Below are 15851 nucleotides of genomic sequence, written 5' to 3'. Positions count from 1 at the left end.
TTCTTATCACAAGTTCACATATCATGATGTAGATTTATTTGATTTTTTCTATTTTCATTGACTAGGGTGAGAGTCATGTCTCCTTAGAAATCAAGGATACAAATGTACAATCCTATAAAACAGATCCTGTTCAAGTATGGTCGTGTCATCTACTAGGAACCGTGGTCTTAATAGGCAAAGAGTCTCTTTCAATATAAGTGATGTGGGATTAATGTTGTTTATCCCACATCACTCCACAATCATCAGAGCCGGGTTTCGACGTTTAATTCCACATCACTCCACAATTATTGGAGTTAAGTTTCGATCCTGGGACCTGTGAGTTATGGGGCCACCAACTGCGCCACTTTGATACTTTATGTCTTTAAGCAGTATTATTTTACAAATATTAACACATTTTCAAGTTCTACAATTTTGATCAAAGATTTGTTTTTGCAACTGCTAGGTCGAACAAACAAAAGCAAATACCAATGAAGATAAACGTGGGAATAGTGCTCTCATATTAGAGAAAATTTCTTTCCTAACAAAACAACACTTGGAGTTTCTTCACTTAATACCCGTTGGCTTGAAATCAGATGTAGGCAGGCTTATACGTTATATCTCTAATGGTTGGATGCCCTCAATGTTAACTACAATAGGATACAAATATGTTACACTAAAGAAGCACTACTTAAAGGAAGCATATTAAAATAGTTTTACCGTGACAAAGAGTACTTATCTCACAATTAAAAATATAATATAGCGGATTTGAGCTTATTGGCAATTGGTTTTTAGTTAGATACCTACAAACTTAAAGAGAATACTATTCTCTGAAACTGAGAATTTAATTTTAAGCTTAGAACTGATTGTTAATGTGATGCCTGTAATTCCTTATGTTTATGAGTCTAATTGCACAATTAATTCTATCTTCAAGTTCTTGCAAAGTTTTCCTTGGTCTCACTTTACCCTAGATGCCGAAGTATTCAAACTTTACGGATTACAAGTTAAATACGTAATGCCTAGATTTAAATAGCGAAACATCAAAGCCACTTAAGTTGAGATCCTTAGAACTCAACCTGCATGTTGGCCCTTTAGCTCAAACTTGGGCCCATGTACATTCAGAAGAAGATAATATTACTGGTATATTACATAGTGATATTAGCCATACGAAGAAGATATTACTGCTATATTTCATAGATAACAAAAGAAATGTGAGTGTGAACGTACTTAGAAACTCTACCCACGTGGTTCTAGTTTCCAAGCAAGTAGTCTTGTGACTGATCTAACGGGTGGGGTTTTTTGAGGAGAGAGAGAGTCTGTGCTGACGTCATCGGGCGACTCCTCCTTCTCTCCTTTTGGTAACCCTAATCACTATCCATCACTACTAGCATCTCGTTTGGATTCATAACAAAGATTAAATCACAGACAGAAGATCTATCATCAATCCTACCAAGTCACAAAAGGAATCAGAAACCACAATAACACAACCCAGTGGTTGCAATAACCATTAAAGCATCACTGGTTACATTAATGATATCTTCTCTCTGAGATAGGATAAAGGCATAATCAAGATAAATCTAAAGACGCCAAAAGATCATACAGAAGGATACATGGTGAACCTGCAAACCCAGACGAATAAACCTAGGGAACAAGCCATAGAAGATCGAGCAACAGGTAAGTTTATTCCATTAACTTTCCTTATTTACACCTGTCTCCTTTCTATTAGTTTAATTAACATGGGGAATAGCTAATCCGTAATCCAAGACAGGCTACTCATTAGATCATCACGCATGCGCCGGGTTCCAAGGATCATCAGACGCTCGGCCTTCCGTCTCGGTTTTGTTATTCCTGAATCTTCCAAGTGGGTTAGAGAGAGAAGAATTGTAGAGCAGTAAAACCTAGGCAGCCTAAACGTGGTCAACATTCAATTGAAAGATCATTAATGGGGTCTCTATCTCGACATGCAAAAGCCCTATAGTCTCCTCTATCTAACCCTTTTAAGAGTAGATATGATCAGACTTCATATTCAGAGAAGCCTTCTCCTCCTCTTCCTCATTCTTAGTCTTGCTCTAATGTCGTCTACACCACAACCTAACACAGAAGAACTCTCGAAACTTATGTCGATCCAATTAAGTTTATCAGACTATGGCAAGCTGACGATTAACTACCCCAAACCTGCAGAGATCAAGCAGCAACCAGTGATATCGTCTGGCTTTCTTGCTCGATTATGTTGCCAATACGATTATGGTATTGGTTTCATAAGAAAGAACCTCTCAGCCCAGTCCAGATTCTTTAGAGAAAGTAGGATCATTCCTTCATCAACAGGTCCCAACCACTTTATGATTAAACCCAGAAACCTTATTGCCCTTAGTGAAATCAATCAAGGTCGGCCTTGGGTTATCAGAGGGTATTTGGTTATTATGCATGAAGTGGATCTCCCACTTCAAGGAGAGGTACCAGAGTTGATGCTCGAGCCGATGTGGTGTAGCCTCTCAGGCTTGCCTTCTTCCATTCAGAATCGACATGACCTAGACATAATCTTTTCATGCATGGGGTTCATTCTTCAAATTCAGCCTCGAAACTTTAGCAAGGTTACAAACACCACCCTCAGGAATCAATTTATGTACGATGTTCGTACACCTTTGCTAGCCACTCTCAACTCGGTGTTTTCAGATGGAGGTAAGCCAATCAACTTCAGCTATCTTAAGTTCCCTAAGGCCATCTGCCACAAATGCAGAATAGTAGAGCACCCCATCAACCCTTGTCTCCCTCACCATGATCATATCAATAGTGTCCCTATGGAAGTGAACTTCGTAGCTCATGGACCAGATGAGAATTGGGCCCTTACTGTCGTTCCCCCTAACATAGCTCCTTCCCATCCCATTCCCCCTCATGAAATATTTAAACAGAAAGGAAAGAGGAAGGACCAAGATAAATTGATGGATGTTAAAATCGAAATAGATGAACATCGTCAATATTTGAGTAAGAAACTCAAGGAGCACAGTATGGGTAGGGGTTCTGCTTTTCCTAGCTTTCTTCAGGGGTGGAGTTCAGGTCAATCCTCAGGAGGGTCTTCTTCCTTCACTGGCTATGGTCCTCTAAGCTGGTACACTCCTCCTCCGGAGTCGATAGACAGCCAGGAAGAGCGTCGTAGGCATATCTTTGCTGATCAACTTCTGGAACCCCCTAGGCAGTTCATGGTTAATAGGAGTGATGGTGATGACGAGTAGCCCGGAGTCTTGGATTTGGATTTTCTGTTCTTGGTGTTAAGTAATTTTAATTCTTGTTTTTATTAAGTACATTAATTAGTTATCTTGGATTATCTTAATCTTTTGATTAGACCGCTCCTCTGTCATAGGTTGAGACAGAGTATTAGTACTGTGGGTAGTTAATTACTTGCTGTTATTTTGTCTTAATGGATGTTTATATTTAGATTGTTATTAGTTAATAGTATTATCTAGCTAGAATTATTTATCTTTCTAGTGTTTATTTTCTCTTAGTTCTTCCATAGTTACTTCTTGGTTGCTTTGCTTCTTAACACCCAGAAACAACACCTTCTTCTGTTTCTTGCTTTACTAGTTATTTTCTAGTTATTGGCCTTGGTCCTTGGGTGTATTCTCCCATCTTCTAGGCTGGGAGTGCCTTTAGATTCTCAGTTCCATTAGCCGATCTAGGCGTGGGTGCCTCTTAAACACTCTGTTCTTAATCATTATACAGACACCTATCGCTCAGTTTAGTTTAGGCACCTCGACCCAATTAGACTACCCCACTAGGATAAGGTTCTGGGCTTCCACTATTCTGGGCTTCTTAGGTAGACCAAATAGTCCGAGCGTCCATAAAACTCCCCTCCACTCCTTCTTGCCCTGATTCATTCGGAGGGGCCTTTAGACGTTCTTAGCTATATAAAGCCCAGCGTTAGATCCTTGCAGTAAGATTAGATGAATACCAATATTGGGCCCAAAGTACTTAGTTGGAACATTAGAGGTATATCCTCTTTTAGCACACGCAAACATCTTATGAGTCTGATTAACAGACATAACCCGGATATAATTTTTATCTCTGAAACCAAGACTAAATCAAATAGAATTAAGAACTACATTAAGCTTAGCAAGCATTACGACCATTTCTTTGTTGAACCAATGAATAAGGCCGGGGGCTTAGCCTTATATTGGAAGCATAACATCAACCTTAAAATTATATATTCGGACAATAATATGGTCCACATGGAAGTATATAGCTCCACTCATAGCCCAGAATACTCGGTAACAGGTTTTTACGGTAGCCCATATTCCAAGAGTAAACTTCAACCCTGGAAAACGCTAAATAAGCTTAAGGTTCAAGAAGATACTCCTTGGATGGTTATTGGGGACCTCAATGTAATTCTGGACTACAAGGACAAATAAGGAGGTAACATGAACATGAACTCCAACAATCATAGGATTCAAACCTATATCAATAATCTTAACTTAACTGATATGGGCTTCAAGGGCTACCCATACACATGGAATAACAGACAATATGGAGAAAACTTTATACAGAAAAGACTAGACAGAGCGCTAGCCAATCTGCAGTGGCTTAAAAAATTTCCTTCCTCTAGCATTTCCCATCTAGAAACGGTAGGGTCAGATCACCTACCTATTCTCCTAGATGACACAGACTTAAGCAGCAATAAACCTAAACCTTTTAAATTCATTAGGACTTGGATGTCACATCCAGATTGTCACAAATTCATTTCCGAAAAATGGACTAATCATAATAATATTCAAGTGAATCTGAAAAAATTCAGTAGACAACTCACTAAGTGGAATAAGTCTGTTTTTGGTAACATAGACAATAACATCAAAGAGCTTATCACTAAACTGAATAACGTTAATACTAAAAATGATTTCAATACGATCCACAATCAACTGGAAGAACTATATAATCTCCAAGAATCTATATGGAAAGAAAAATCTAGGAACAACTTCCTCTCAGTAGGAGATAAAAACACTAAATACTTCCACTCTCAAGCCATCCAGCGTGACCGTACTAATAAAATCACCACCATTAAAGATCCCAAGGGGGACTGGCAAGAAGGCCTAGAAAATATTCAAGCAGTTTTTTCGACCCATCTCCTCAACATTAGCACAACTCAGGGTATATCGGATAACTACCCCGTTCTTAACCTTTTTCAGAACACTATAACCCAGAATCAAAATATAGAGCTGTCAAAAACCCCGGATCAGGAAGAAATTAATAGTGCTATCAGCAGTCTGAAAAAAGAAGCGGCCCCGGGGCCAGACGGTTACCCCCCATACTTCTATCAATCTAACTGGGATACTGTGAGTCCCAATATCTACTCCCTTGTTCAAGATTTCTTCGAGTCGGCGGTGCTCCCGCAGGACACAAATCACACTCACATTTGTCTCATCCCGAAAACCACTACTCCCCAAACCCCATCGGACTACAGACCTATTAGTCTACTGAATACCACCTATAAAATCATAACGAAAATCTTGGCTAATAGGTTCAAACACACGCTTCATGATATCATTTCCCCCTTCCAAGCTGCGTATGTCCCCGGCAGACAAATCTCGGACAATATTATCATGGGGCAGGAAATCATTCACTCCCTCAAAACCATGAAGGGTAAAACTGGCTATTTCGGCCTTAAGCTTGACATGTCCAAAGCCTTTGATAGGATTGAATGGAGCTTCCTACTAAATATCATGTCCAAATTAGGTTATTCGGAGCATTGGGTCAAAATGATTGCCCAATGCATTACAACCTCCTCAATGGCAGTATTAATCAATGGGCGCCCAGGCCCCACTTTCCACCCTACTAGAGGGATCAGACAGGGAGACCCTCTCTCCCCTTTTTTATTCACTCTAGCCATGGAAGGGCTTAGTAGACTGCTTAAAGATGAGCAAGATAAAAATAATTTCATGGGATTCCCCACCAAAAACCCTAATCTATCCATTTCCCACCTCCTCTTTGCGGATGACTGCATTATCTTTGGCCGCAATTCTCTTGAGAACATCCATTTCCTCAAAACTATTCTCAAGACCTTCTGCAACGCATCAGGTCAAATGATCAACTACGCTAAATCTAACATCTTCTACTCTAAAAATTCTCACCCTAAATTTAAACGCATGATTATGCGATCCCTTAAAGTTAAATATGCAGCCACTTCGGAAAAATACCTAGGATCTCAGCTTTTCATAGGTGCTAACAAAAAGCAAGTCTTTAATGATATTCTTATTAAAATCAAAATGAAGTTAGACAGATGGAATCACAGTTTCTTGTCTCCTGCTGGTCGCACGGTAGTCATTTCGGCTATCGCTGCAGCCGTACCCCGATACCAAATGCAATGCTTTGCCCTTCCCAAGGGCATATGCAAAAGCATTACGACTTTACAAAAGTCGTTCTGGTGGGGTAAGTCCAAAGGCATATGTACCAAATCTTGGTCATCTATATGCCTTCCCAAATTCTTGGGCGGTCTGGGAATCCACTCAACGGAGCTGGATAACCAAACAATGCTAAGTAAGTTAGCATGGAAAATAATAACTGAACCTGAATCCATATGGGTAAAGTTTTTAAAAGCTAAGTATTTTGATAAAACAGAGAAACCAGGGCCGTCAAAACCTCACCACTCGTGGCTTTGGAAGAACATAAACAGATATATTAAGACTATTGAAAACTACTCGACTTGGGAGGTCCACAATGGTAAAAGTATTAATATTTGGACGGATAACTGGATCCCCAGTTCCCCGTCAATCATGCGCAACCACACCTCGAACCTAAATAAGGTAGCTCAGCTTATCAACAATGGCACATGGGATGAAACCTTACTCAATAATGAATTTGACAATGAGACTAAGAATCTCATTCTTACCATCTCGATTGATATAGATAATGAGGATCAAAGGAAATGGACTCTTACAAAAAATGGTAAATTCAGCGTCAAATCTATGTATCAACATCTGAGCCTTAGCATGAATTCACCACAACCACAATCTCCGAATTGGAATTTTATTTGGTCCCTACCAGTAGTCCCTAGGATACAAACTTTTGTTTGGAAAATATGTACCAACGCCCTCCCGGTTAAAGATAGAAAAGGAAAATACATCGACAACAACAGAACCTGTCCAAACTGCAATGAAATTGAAACCATTGAACATGCATTACTGCACTGCCCTATTGCTAAGAATATATGGTTCTATTTCAACATAATTTCTGAAAACATCCGGTCAACGAGAGACTGGATCTTCTCCTGGGAATCCAATAACCACATGGCTTATGCCAAAAACAACATACATTTTGGCACCATCATGTGGAACATATGGAAAATAAGATGCGACCACTGCTTCCAACACGAAATCAACAGGTTAGACAAAATGATTTCAATCATTACAACTTTCCCTCAAATCCAAAAGTTGAATACAACACAAAATACAACAATACAAGGCAAATGGATACCTCCTGAACCGTCATTTCTAAAGATAAATGTAGATGCATCGTTCATGGACATGCAAAGTATAACGGGTATCAGCCTAGTTATCCATGACATGGAATCAAAATTGATCGAAGCGGCAACATTCACAGTTAGAAGCAGAAACCCAGAGGAAAGCGAAGCAATTGCTGTTCTTAAGGGTATGCAATGGGCAGAATCTCATGAATACAAAAGAATCATTGTCGAAAGTGACAACATTAACATCATAAAATACCTACAAAAAGGAAAGAATAACATTCAATGGCAATCCCAAGTTCATATGACCAAGATCAATGACATAAAAAAGAGACTGGAAAAAGTCAAGTTTTCACATACCAGCAGGAAATTCAATCAAGTAGCTGATAAGCTGGCGAAATGGGCAAGAACGAAAAACAGATCGAAGGCCTGGAAACAGGTTCCTTACTTTTTATGCAAGCTTTATTGTAATAGAACTCTTATTTCTATCTAATACAATTTATCTTTCAACAAAAAAAAAAAAAAAAAGTAGTCTTGTGACTTGGGTCTCTTGTCATTGTCATCTCAATGTGGAGATGATAATTTTTGTCAGAGGTTTCTTCATTGTACAATAAGCCACTTTAATATAACTTGGAACTATGCTAACGACTAAGTATATGAAACATAAAGTACCTGAGATGTCCCTATTTGACATGTAGATACACGTGTGTTGTTTGATCAATCGTTGTTAGTCAGAAGACAATGAAGCACCAACCACACTGACAAAAGGTACAAGAACATCTGTTAGCAATCTATTATATTAAAACAGGTCAGTCGGTTATTCAGGGGGATAAGTCTGACCATCCATTTTATTTTAGAGATTTGGTTGGGAACACATCCGACGGATGATATAATATTTTTTTATGTAAATAGACTACAAGAAGAAGGGTATCTATGTAAATCAACTAAAATTAGTTAGAGTAACTACTACCCATATATTTCTCTATTTTCTTTTTCTCTTGAGTAGAAAAACGCGGGAGGATGAGAAATTAGCGGGGAGAAAATCTCTCTTCCACATTCTTGATCGGTTTTTTTATGAAAAACTTCCCAAAGTAACTACTTCGAAAAATATATAAATAGGACTCTTGCCAGATTGATATCTTTTGACTGTAAGAAAAAAACAATCTCTCACATCTATTTATAGTTCAGGCTTCAATGAAATATTATTTTTCTTTTTTAAATGTAATTCTCTTTTATTAAATGTAAATAACTTAGTATTTGATTGCTCCTCTTGGTTGTTTAATATATAATTATAATTATTATTTTGTCTAAATGTAAAATGACTATTCAACTGTTACAATATTCTTAACACGAAGGCGCAGCCAAAAGGGATCTACCGCGTCCTACGGACGCGGTGGGAACCTAGTCAAAAAACAAAACATATCAAATAATTTACGAGCTACCAGTCACATGGAAATTTGAGTTGTTCATACAATTACATCTACTTTGTCACATGAAAATCCCACAAAAGATACTTTGTTGCTTCATGATACTTTAAATTCAGTCATAGCAAATCCTCACATCACAAACTCGGCCAGACTTGTCACTAAGAGTTCGGAGTCCAAATAAGGTTTGCTTTATAAGTCCAAACACTAATTATACATGGGCTTCGACAACTAAAATTTTCATACGGGTACCTTCCTGAGTCTTCTTGTTTTTTTGGGAGGTGATGTTATCTAATATGCAAATTTGTTTGTGTATTTGGGAGTTTCAAGCAGCTGAAAACTTGGACCTCACTCAAATCGAGTGCCAAAAAGATTTGGGGAAGTCTGTCAGACAACGGACCAACCATCCCAGCCATCCAAGGACAAGCTGAGAACGATCATCTACGGCTGAGAATATGATATAGATCACACCCCAACTATTAATCACGCTCTGATTGGACCGTCATGATTCATCGACCAGACTTAGGTTCATGTCTCCTTAGAAATCAAGGATACAGATGTACGATCCTATAGAACAGATCCTGTTCAAGTAAGGTCGTGCCATCTATTGGGGTTCATCTGCTTAAAGGGCAAAGAATCTCTTTCAGTTTAACTGATGTGGGACTAATGTTGTTTAATATGTTAAAAGTTCTATTCCAAAAAACTAAATTTACATTAACTAGAGCTAGGTTTCGATCCCTGAACCAGTGGGTTAGGGGCTCAACACTCTTCCAAAGCACTAACTTCATACTGACAACTGTTTCAACTATTAGATATTTAATATTTTGAAACAAGTTATTCGGATTTCGGTGGAACAGTTACAAATTTGTTCTGGAACAATCATTGAGAAAGCAGCAAAGGGAAGTCCCATCGTAGCTCAAGGGAATTACAAACTACGTAAGTAATCTTGTTAGGAATGTCTTTGATGAATCCACCATTTACGCAATAACTTTTTTCTAATTCCACACTGGAAATTTGATATGTTTGTAGCTAGCTAGTGGAGAGGCACACATCTTACACCCAATCAAAGTGTGCTTCACGTCGGTTACATAGATAGATAACTTTATCAGTGTAAATGGTAAATGCGCAAAGCTAAAAACATTAAGAAAGAAAAGAAAAAGTGTGGAATAAATCAGTGAAGAGCGATATTTCTAGCTAAAAATCAGGAGAGAAAGTCTGACAACAACTACAACATGTCTCATCTTTGGCCTTTATCTCATTCCCAATGGTTGGATTCGTGGATTACATCAAATGGTGAAAACTAGAGAGGATCCAATGGCTCATGGGGCATGGCGGCGATGCAAAGTGACATAAGCTCCCATTGTCCCAATCACCCACGGGCACTTGCTAGTGCATTGGCAAAACGCAACGCGCTAGTTAAACACACTAAGAGTATGAGACGAAGAGTTGTATGCCAATATGCTATTAGTTCTCAAGGTGGATGGGATTATCTTTAACTCCAACCAGCCATTGTCTTAGTTCGGTTTTGAGAAAACCCTATGTCTAGCTAGATTAGCTAGATTCCAAGGTCAAACTTAACAGTACCTAGAGCTACTGATTTAGATGACTATAATGCACTATAATTGAGAAAAAAATGGTCCTACCTACATTCCGCTTCGGACGTATATAATTATATGTACTATATATATAGATAGTGCCTTTGAATCTTGAAGTTAAAGAGAATTGTGAGATCCCAATGTTCTAAGCAACTAGAAAAACCCAACACGCGCGGCCAAACGCGGGTAGGTGTGCAAGAGTTAATACAACCTCTTAATATGTCTCAAACGAACAATCTTATGTGGGAACATGAAAATGAATTCCGAAGCACATGAGCTGTATATTAAGACCATTGTCCTAAAGCACATACGACTGACATATAGAACTTTTGTCGCAAATTAACAATGACAATGGCTAGTTTTCTATGAGGTAAGTCAATACCCGACCGCCAAAAGACTGGACCTTGGAAACGGCTATTCATGTAGCAGTTTGGGTTAGAGGTCGTTTCCACGCTCACAATACTCTTTCAACATTGTGATTCCGCTATGAGTTTTCATATTAGAGAAGCTTTCATTCATGAATTAACATTCTATATTGTTATAACTAAAAGTCGCGGAAGCTATCGAACCTACCCAGAAATTGATCCGATTATGAAGATTAATCGAAAAGCTAAGTCAAAATCAAATATGCGAACAGAATTTAACGAGGTTCGGCTTTAAAGCCTACGTCCTCGGGCGAAAAGAAATCTTTATTGAAGGATAGATGAAGACGACTAACACAACCCGCAAGTTCGTCCCAAGATGGTACCGTATAGAAATTAACCTTCTATACTAGATCTTCGACGACCGAGAAATTTAACACCGCTCAAAACTATGAACAAAAAATTTCTCTCTCACTTGCTTTCTCTCTTTAGCTCTCTCTAAAGAAGAGTTGTTGTTGCTTGTGTTGGTGTGTTACAAAGAACTCAATACCCCTATTTATATTATTATAAGCCGGTCCAATTTGGGAATTAGGAAATTGGTTTTAGGCATTGGTTTCTAAATCTTTTAGAAACATCACAAACCGCCAAAGTGAAACCGCCTATTGCCAATCCAAACCGCCTCTAACTGGATGCATCACCACCGACTCAAATTGGATGCATCACCACCGACCTCCAATTTGGTTTGAAAAACTGCCTCTCACAATTCTCCACCTCGTACACAATTTGATATACTTCAAATTTTGGACGAACACCAGGATACTCCTTGTAAGATATATCTGCTTCTTGTAACTTCATCCGACTGCACCATATGACCATGGCTGCCTACGTACCCTTTTATAGGATCAAGCCTACCGTAGTTCTACCAATCCTTCACATAAAGATTACCTTGTCGCCATTACGCCCTTTCGGGCAACTTAACACGAGCCGATTTGTAGCAATTCCAGGCAATGCTGAAACTTGCTACATGTCACCACTTTAGTCAACATGTCCGCGGGATTCTCATCTGTGTGTACCTTCATTAGAGAAACATCACCTTCCTCTATGACATCTCGTACAAAGTGATACCTGACATCGATATGCTTAGTACGAGCATGATGGACCTGATTCTTCGCCAAGTGAATCGCACTTTGACTATCACACCATACATCCACGCACTCCTGCTTAATCCCTAGATCATCCAGAAGACCCCACAACCACAATGCTTCCTTCACACCCTCGGCCATAACCATATACTCGGCCTCCGTAGTAGATAATGCAACTGTAGATTGTAACATCGATCGCCAACTAACTGGAGCTCCATGTACCCTAAATACATAACCAGTAGTAGATCGTCTTCTATCTAGATCGCCAGCATAATCCGAGTCAACATAACCGCTTACCTGACATGTGTCTCCACCAAAGCACAAACCCGTATCAACGGTACCCTTTAAGTACCTCAAGACCCACTTCACAGCTTCCCAATGTGTCTTCCCTGGGTTTGCCATAAACCTGCTAACCACACTGACCGCCTGTGAAATATCTGGACGAGTGCACACCATAGCATACATCAAACTGCCAACTGCACTAGCATACGGTACACGATCCATATGATCCTTCTCCACCGTAGTAGTGGGAGATTGTTTTCCCGAGAGCCTGAAGTGTGGTGCCAAAGGTGTTGACACCGCCTTCGCATTCTGCATCCCGAATCGAGAAACTACTCGTTCGATGTAACCTTTCTGATTCAAGTACAGTTTCTTACTTGACCGCTCTCTCTTAATCTCCATTCCCAGTATCTTCTTTGCAGCGCCCATGTCTTTCATCTCAAACTCTTGACTGAGTTGAGATTTCAACTTATTTATCTCCACCATGCTTCGAGAAGCAATAAGCATGTCATCCACATACAAAAGGAGATAAATAAAGTCACCTTCGTGAAGCTTCTTGATGTATACACAACAATCATAGTCACTTCTGCGAAAACCATGCTTTAGCATGAAAAAATCAAATCGTTTGTACCATTGGCGAGGGGATTGTTTTAATCCGTAAAGAGATTTCCTCAAACGACATACTTGATTTTCTTTACCCTCAACCTTGTATCCCTCAGGTTGAGCCATATAAATTTCTTCTTCCAAATCCCCGTGCAAGAAGGCGGTTTTAACATCGAGTTGTTCCAGCTCAAGATCCCTGTGAGCAACAATACTCAATAGCACCCGAATAGAAGTATATTTAACATTAATGATCGGTTAACAGAATCAAACTAATGGTCATAGTGTTACATGCTATCTAGTACTTGTGATCATTATCTAAGGTTGAATTTGATAGCAAGAAAATGTGTCCAACAGAAACTCATTTCTTCTAGTTTAGCAGAAGTAAATTTAATGGGAATAACAGAAAAATATATTCACAAAATTGTTTACAAAAACTAACTTTTTCCCAAGAAGCTGTCAGTTTCCACTTTAAATCAAGGCTATCAATGCACAGAAATCAAGTGCTTATAGAAACCAATTTATGTCTAGTGAGAACTCCGTCGCCGATGGCTTTTAGAAGGAACATTTTGGACGAGAGGGCAAAATGTGTTATGAAGGACCTAACCATCTCTGTCCATTCATATGGGTAAAATCACCATTAGAGACATGTGATATAGATAGGAAGTTCAAATTAAACGCACGTAAAAGGCTACCCCAAAAAAGAATATGACGATATAGCTGGTGAAGGTGAAAATAATTGGCTACTGAGAAGAGATGGCAGGGATGAAAAAGGCGGAGATTATTTAGCCTTATTCATCCCGCCTATCTTCATCCTCTTGCTGATTTTGTCTCCTACAGTTGTAAACATCCATTTTCCGTTCATTGATCGATTCATCGTTAGTTAGAGCATTTAAATTCTTATTGCAAAGTTGGTGTATCACGATGTGGGTTTATTTGATTTTGTTTTCCATTTTCATCTAAAAAATACATTTGATGTCGAACAATTCTTTCCTACACGAAAACTCAACTAAGGTAAGAAGCTTGACAAGAACAAATTATATACTTTTTTACTTCCTTTCATTTGTATTATATGTACCAAACAAACAAGTTGTATTACTTTTTCTTTTAATTAGAACAACAAGCTTGCCAAGAACAGTAAAATCAAAAAAGAGTTTTAAAGTCTGAAAATATGAATCCACAATTATCAGAGCCAGGTTTCGATCCTGGGACCTGTGGGTTATGGGCCCACCATGCTTCCGCTGCGCCACTCTGATATTGTATATATTTAAGAAACAGTGGAAACTACTTTAGACATGATCAAAGATTTGTTTTGCAAGTGCTAGGTAGACTTTTACGATGAATTTGAGTCATAAAAAACTGTGAGTAATTTTTTCGGTTCGAATCAGATGAGTCTTCTGTATGTTGAGTCGATCAAAGTTTATAAACTTGGCTTAAAATGGTTAGTTTCATTATTTATTTGACGATATACTTTATACTTGATAAATTATAATCCCATACAATTTCTTCCAACATTTCATGTTCGTATTTTATAACATAGTAATTGCTTAATAGTAGATCGAACCTTCGTATTTCTATTGACTTCGAATCTAAATCATGATAAGGATAAGCTTTTAAAATATGGGAAATTTACTAAGTATTGTTGGGTTTTCCTCTGATGGGTCATGAAAATGTCCCATCAGAGTCGTTTAATTTAGTCGAGTTAGTTCGTTTCGAGTCTTTATTATAATAAAATGGTTGGTTTTCTTGATTAGGTGTCTTTTGGAGAGTTAGGTGTGAAAAACGGTTAAAAACGAGGAAAAGATGCATGAAGGGTATTTTGGTCATTTGGAGTCAAGGACAATCTGGTAATTTGGCCAAGGTCAGTGCGTGGTTGAAAAGTAGAAGTCGAGACGAGTCCGTAGGAGAAAACGGAAGTCAAATCGGAGTCCGGACGAAGGAATAAACCAAGGTCAAAGTTCAGTCAAAAGATGTTGACTAGCGGGACAATGTCGGGTACGTTTCTGGCGCGCGGTATCCCAACAGACACGTGTTGATCAGCGGAGGCCGGTATATGCAAGTCCCGTATTTCCGCTAAGCAGCGAAACGGACCCTATAGGCCTGATCCGGTGGAGCGCGCTGCAACTTAACTCGGTAGCCCTGATCTCACGTTTTAATCTGGACCGTGACCTTCCGTGTTTTGTAGATCCAACGGCTGCTGTGTGTCCCTTGGTTTATCATTATCCCGTGCACCCGAAGCAGCCTAAATCCCGTACTCCCAGACGCGTGTCATCTCTCCCGTCCCTCCAGATCCGCGCGCTTCAAGATCTAACGGTTGCTGAGTTGTCTCACCTTATTATCTTACAACCGGCTACACCAAATAATCTGAAATTGAAAACCCTTTACCCAGCCGCCGACCAATTTAGGGTTTTTTTATATTTTAAGCCCCAAATTCCAAAACTAACCCTCATTTTCCCATCTTCTACCATTTTAACCCAACAAAAACCCTAACCCATCTATAAATAGCACTTGCTCCTCCATTAAAACCTAGACTTGCAAACCCTCTCAATATCCCTCTTCTCTATCTCCCTTCTTAGCCCCCCTTTCCTCCTTCTTGTAGTTGTAAAATCCTAACCCTTCTTTTCCCCTCTTAGCCTCCTTTTCTCTCTACCTCTTCTCAATTAAAAACCCTAGCCACCATTCTTTTCTCTACTACCTTCATCTTTTCTCTAGATTTTCTTTCTCCTTCTAATTTCTTCTTCTAACCTTCTAATTTCTCCATACCTTCTTCTCTAAAATCTCTTCTTCTTCTATCTCTTTTCTAAATTTCTCTTCTTTTATCTTCTAATAAGCTATTATTTGGAGTTTTGGGCAATATTTTTGATATACTTGGAGCTTAAATTGGACATCAAAATGGAGATACATGGGAGTATGGATTGTGAACATTCTTGGTGATTTCTTTCCATTAATCTTTTGTAATTCCATTTATTTTATGAATTCAATGAATATTATTTTAGATTCCATGAGTAGCTAAATTTTGTATCTAG

At 38.8% G+C, this 15851-nt stretch overlaps 1 non-coding gene and 1 pseudogene across 1 annotated transcript; both read right to left on the bottom strand.

Moving 5' to 3' along the window:
* On the bottom strand, positions 1 to 144 carry LOC147569155 (small nucleolar RNA U3; annotated as a pseudogene).
* A 9084-nt stretch (positions 145 to 9228) lies between these two features.
* On the bottom strand, positions 9229 to 9446 carry LOC147569154 (small nucleolar RNA U3). The gene has a single exon (XR_015231587.1). It is a non-coding gene; the product is annotated as a small nucleolar RNA U3 (small nucleolar RNA).
* Between the last annotated feature and the right edge of the window lie 6405 nt (positions 9447 to 15851).

The sequence above is a fragment of the Eschscholzia californica genome, unplaced genomic scaffold, assembly GCF_041429995.1.
Source record: "Eschscholzia californica isolate CP2 unplaced genomic scaffold, dmEscCali1.0.p SCAF_1, whole genome shotgun sequence".
Lineage (NCBI taxonomy): Eukaryota > Viridiplantae > Streptophyta > Magnoliopsida > Ranunculales > Papaveraceae > Eschscholzia > Eschscholzia californica.
The sequence above is the reverse complement of the archived record's forward strand: the minus strand, read 5'-3'. Positions and strand labels throughout refer to the sequence as shown.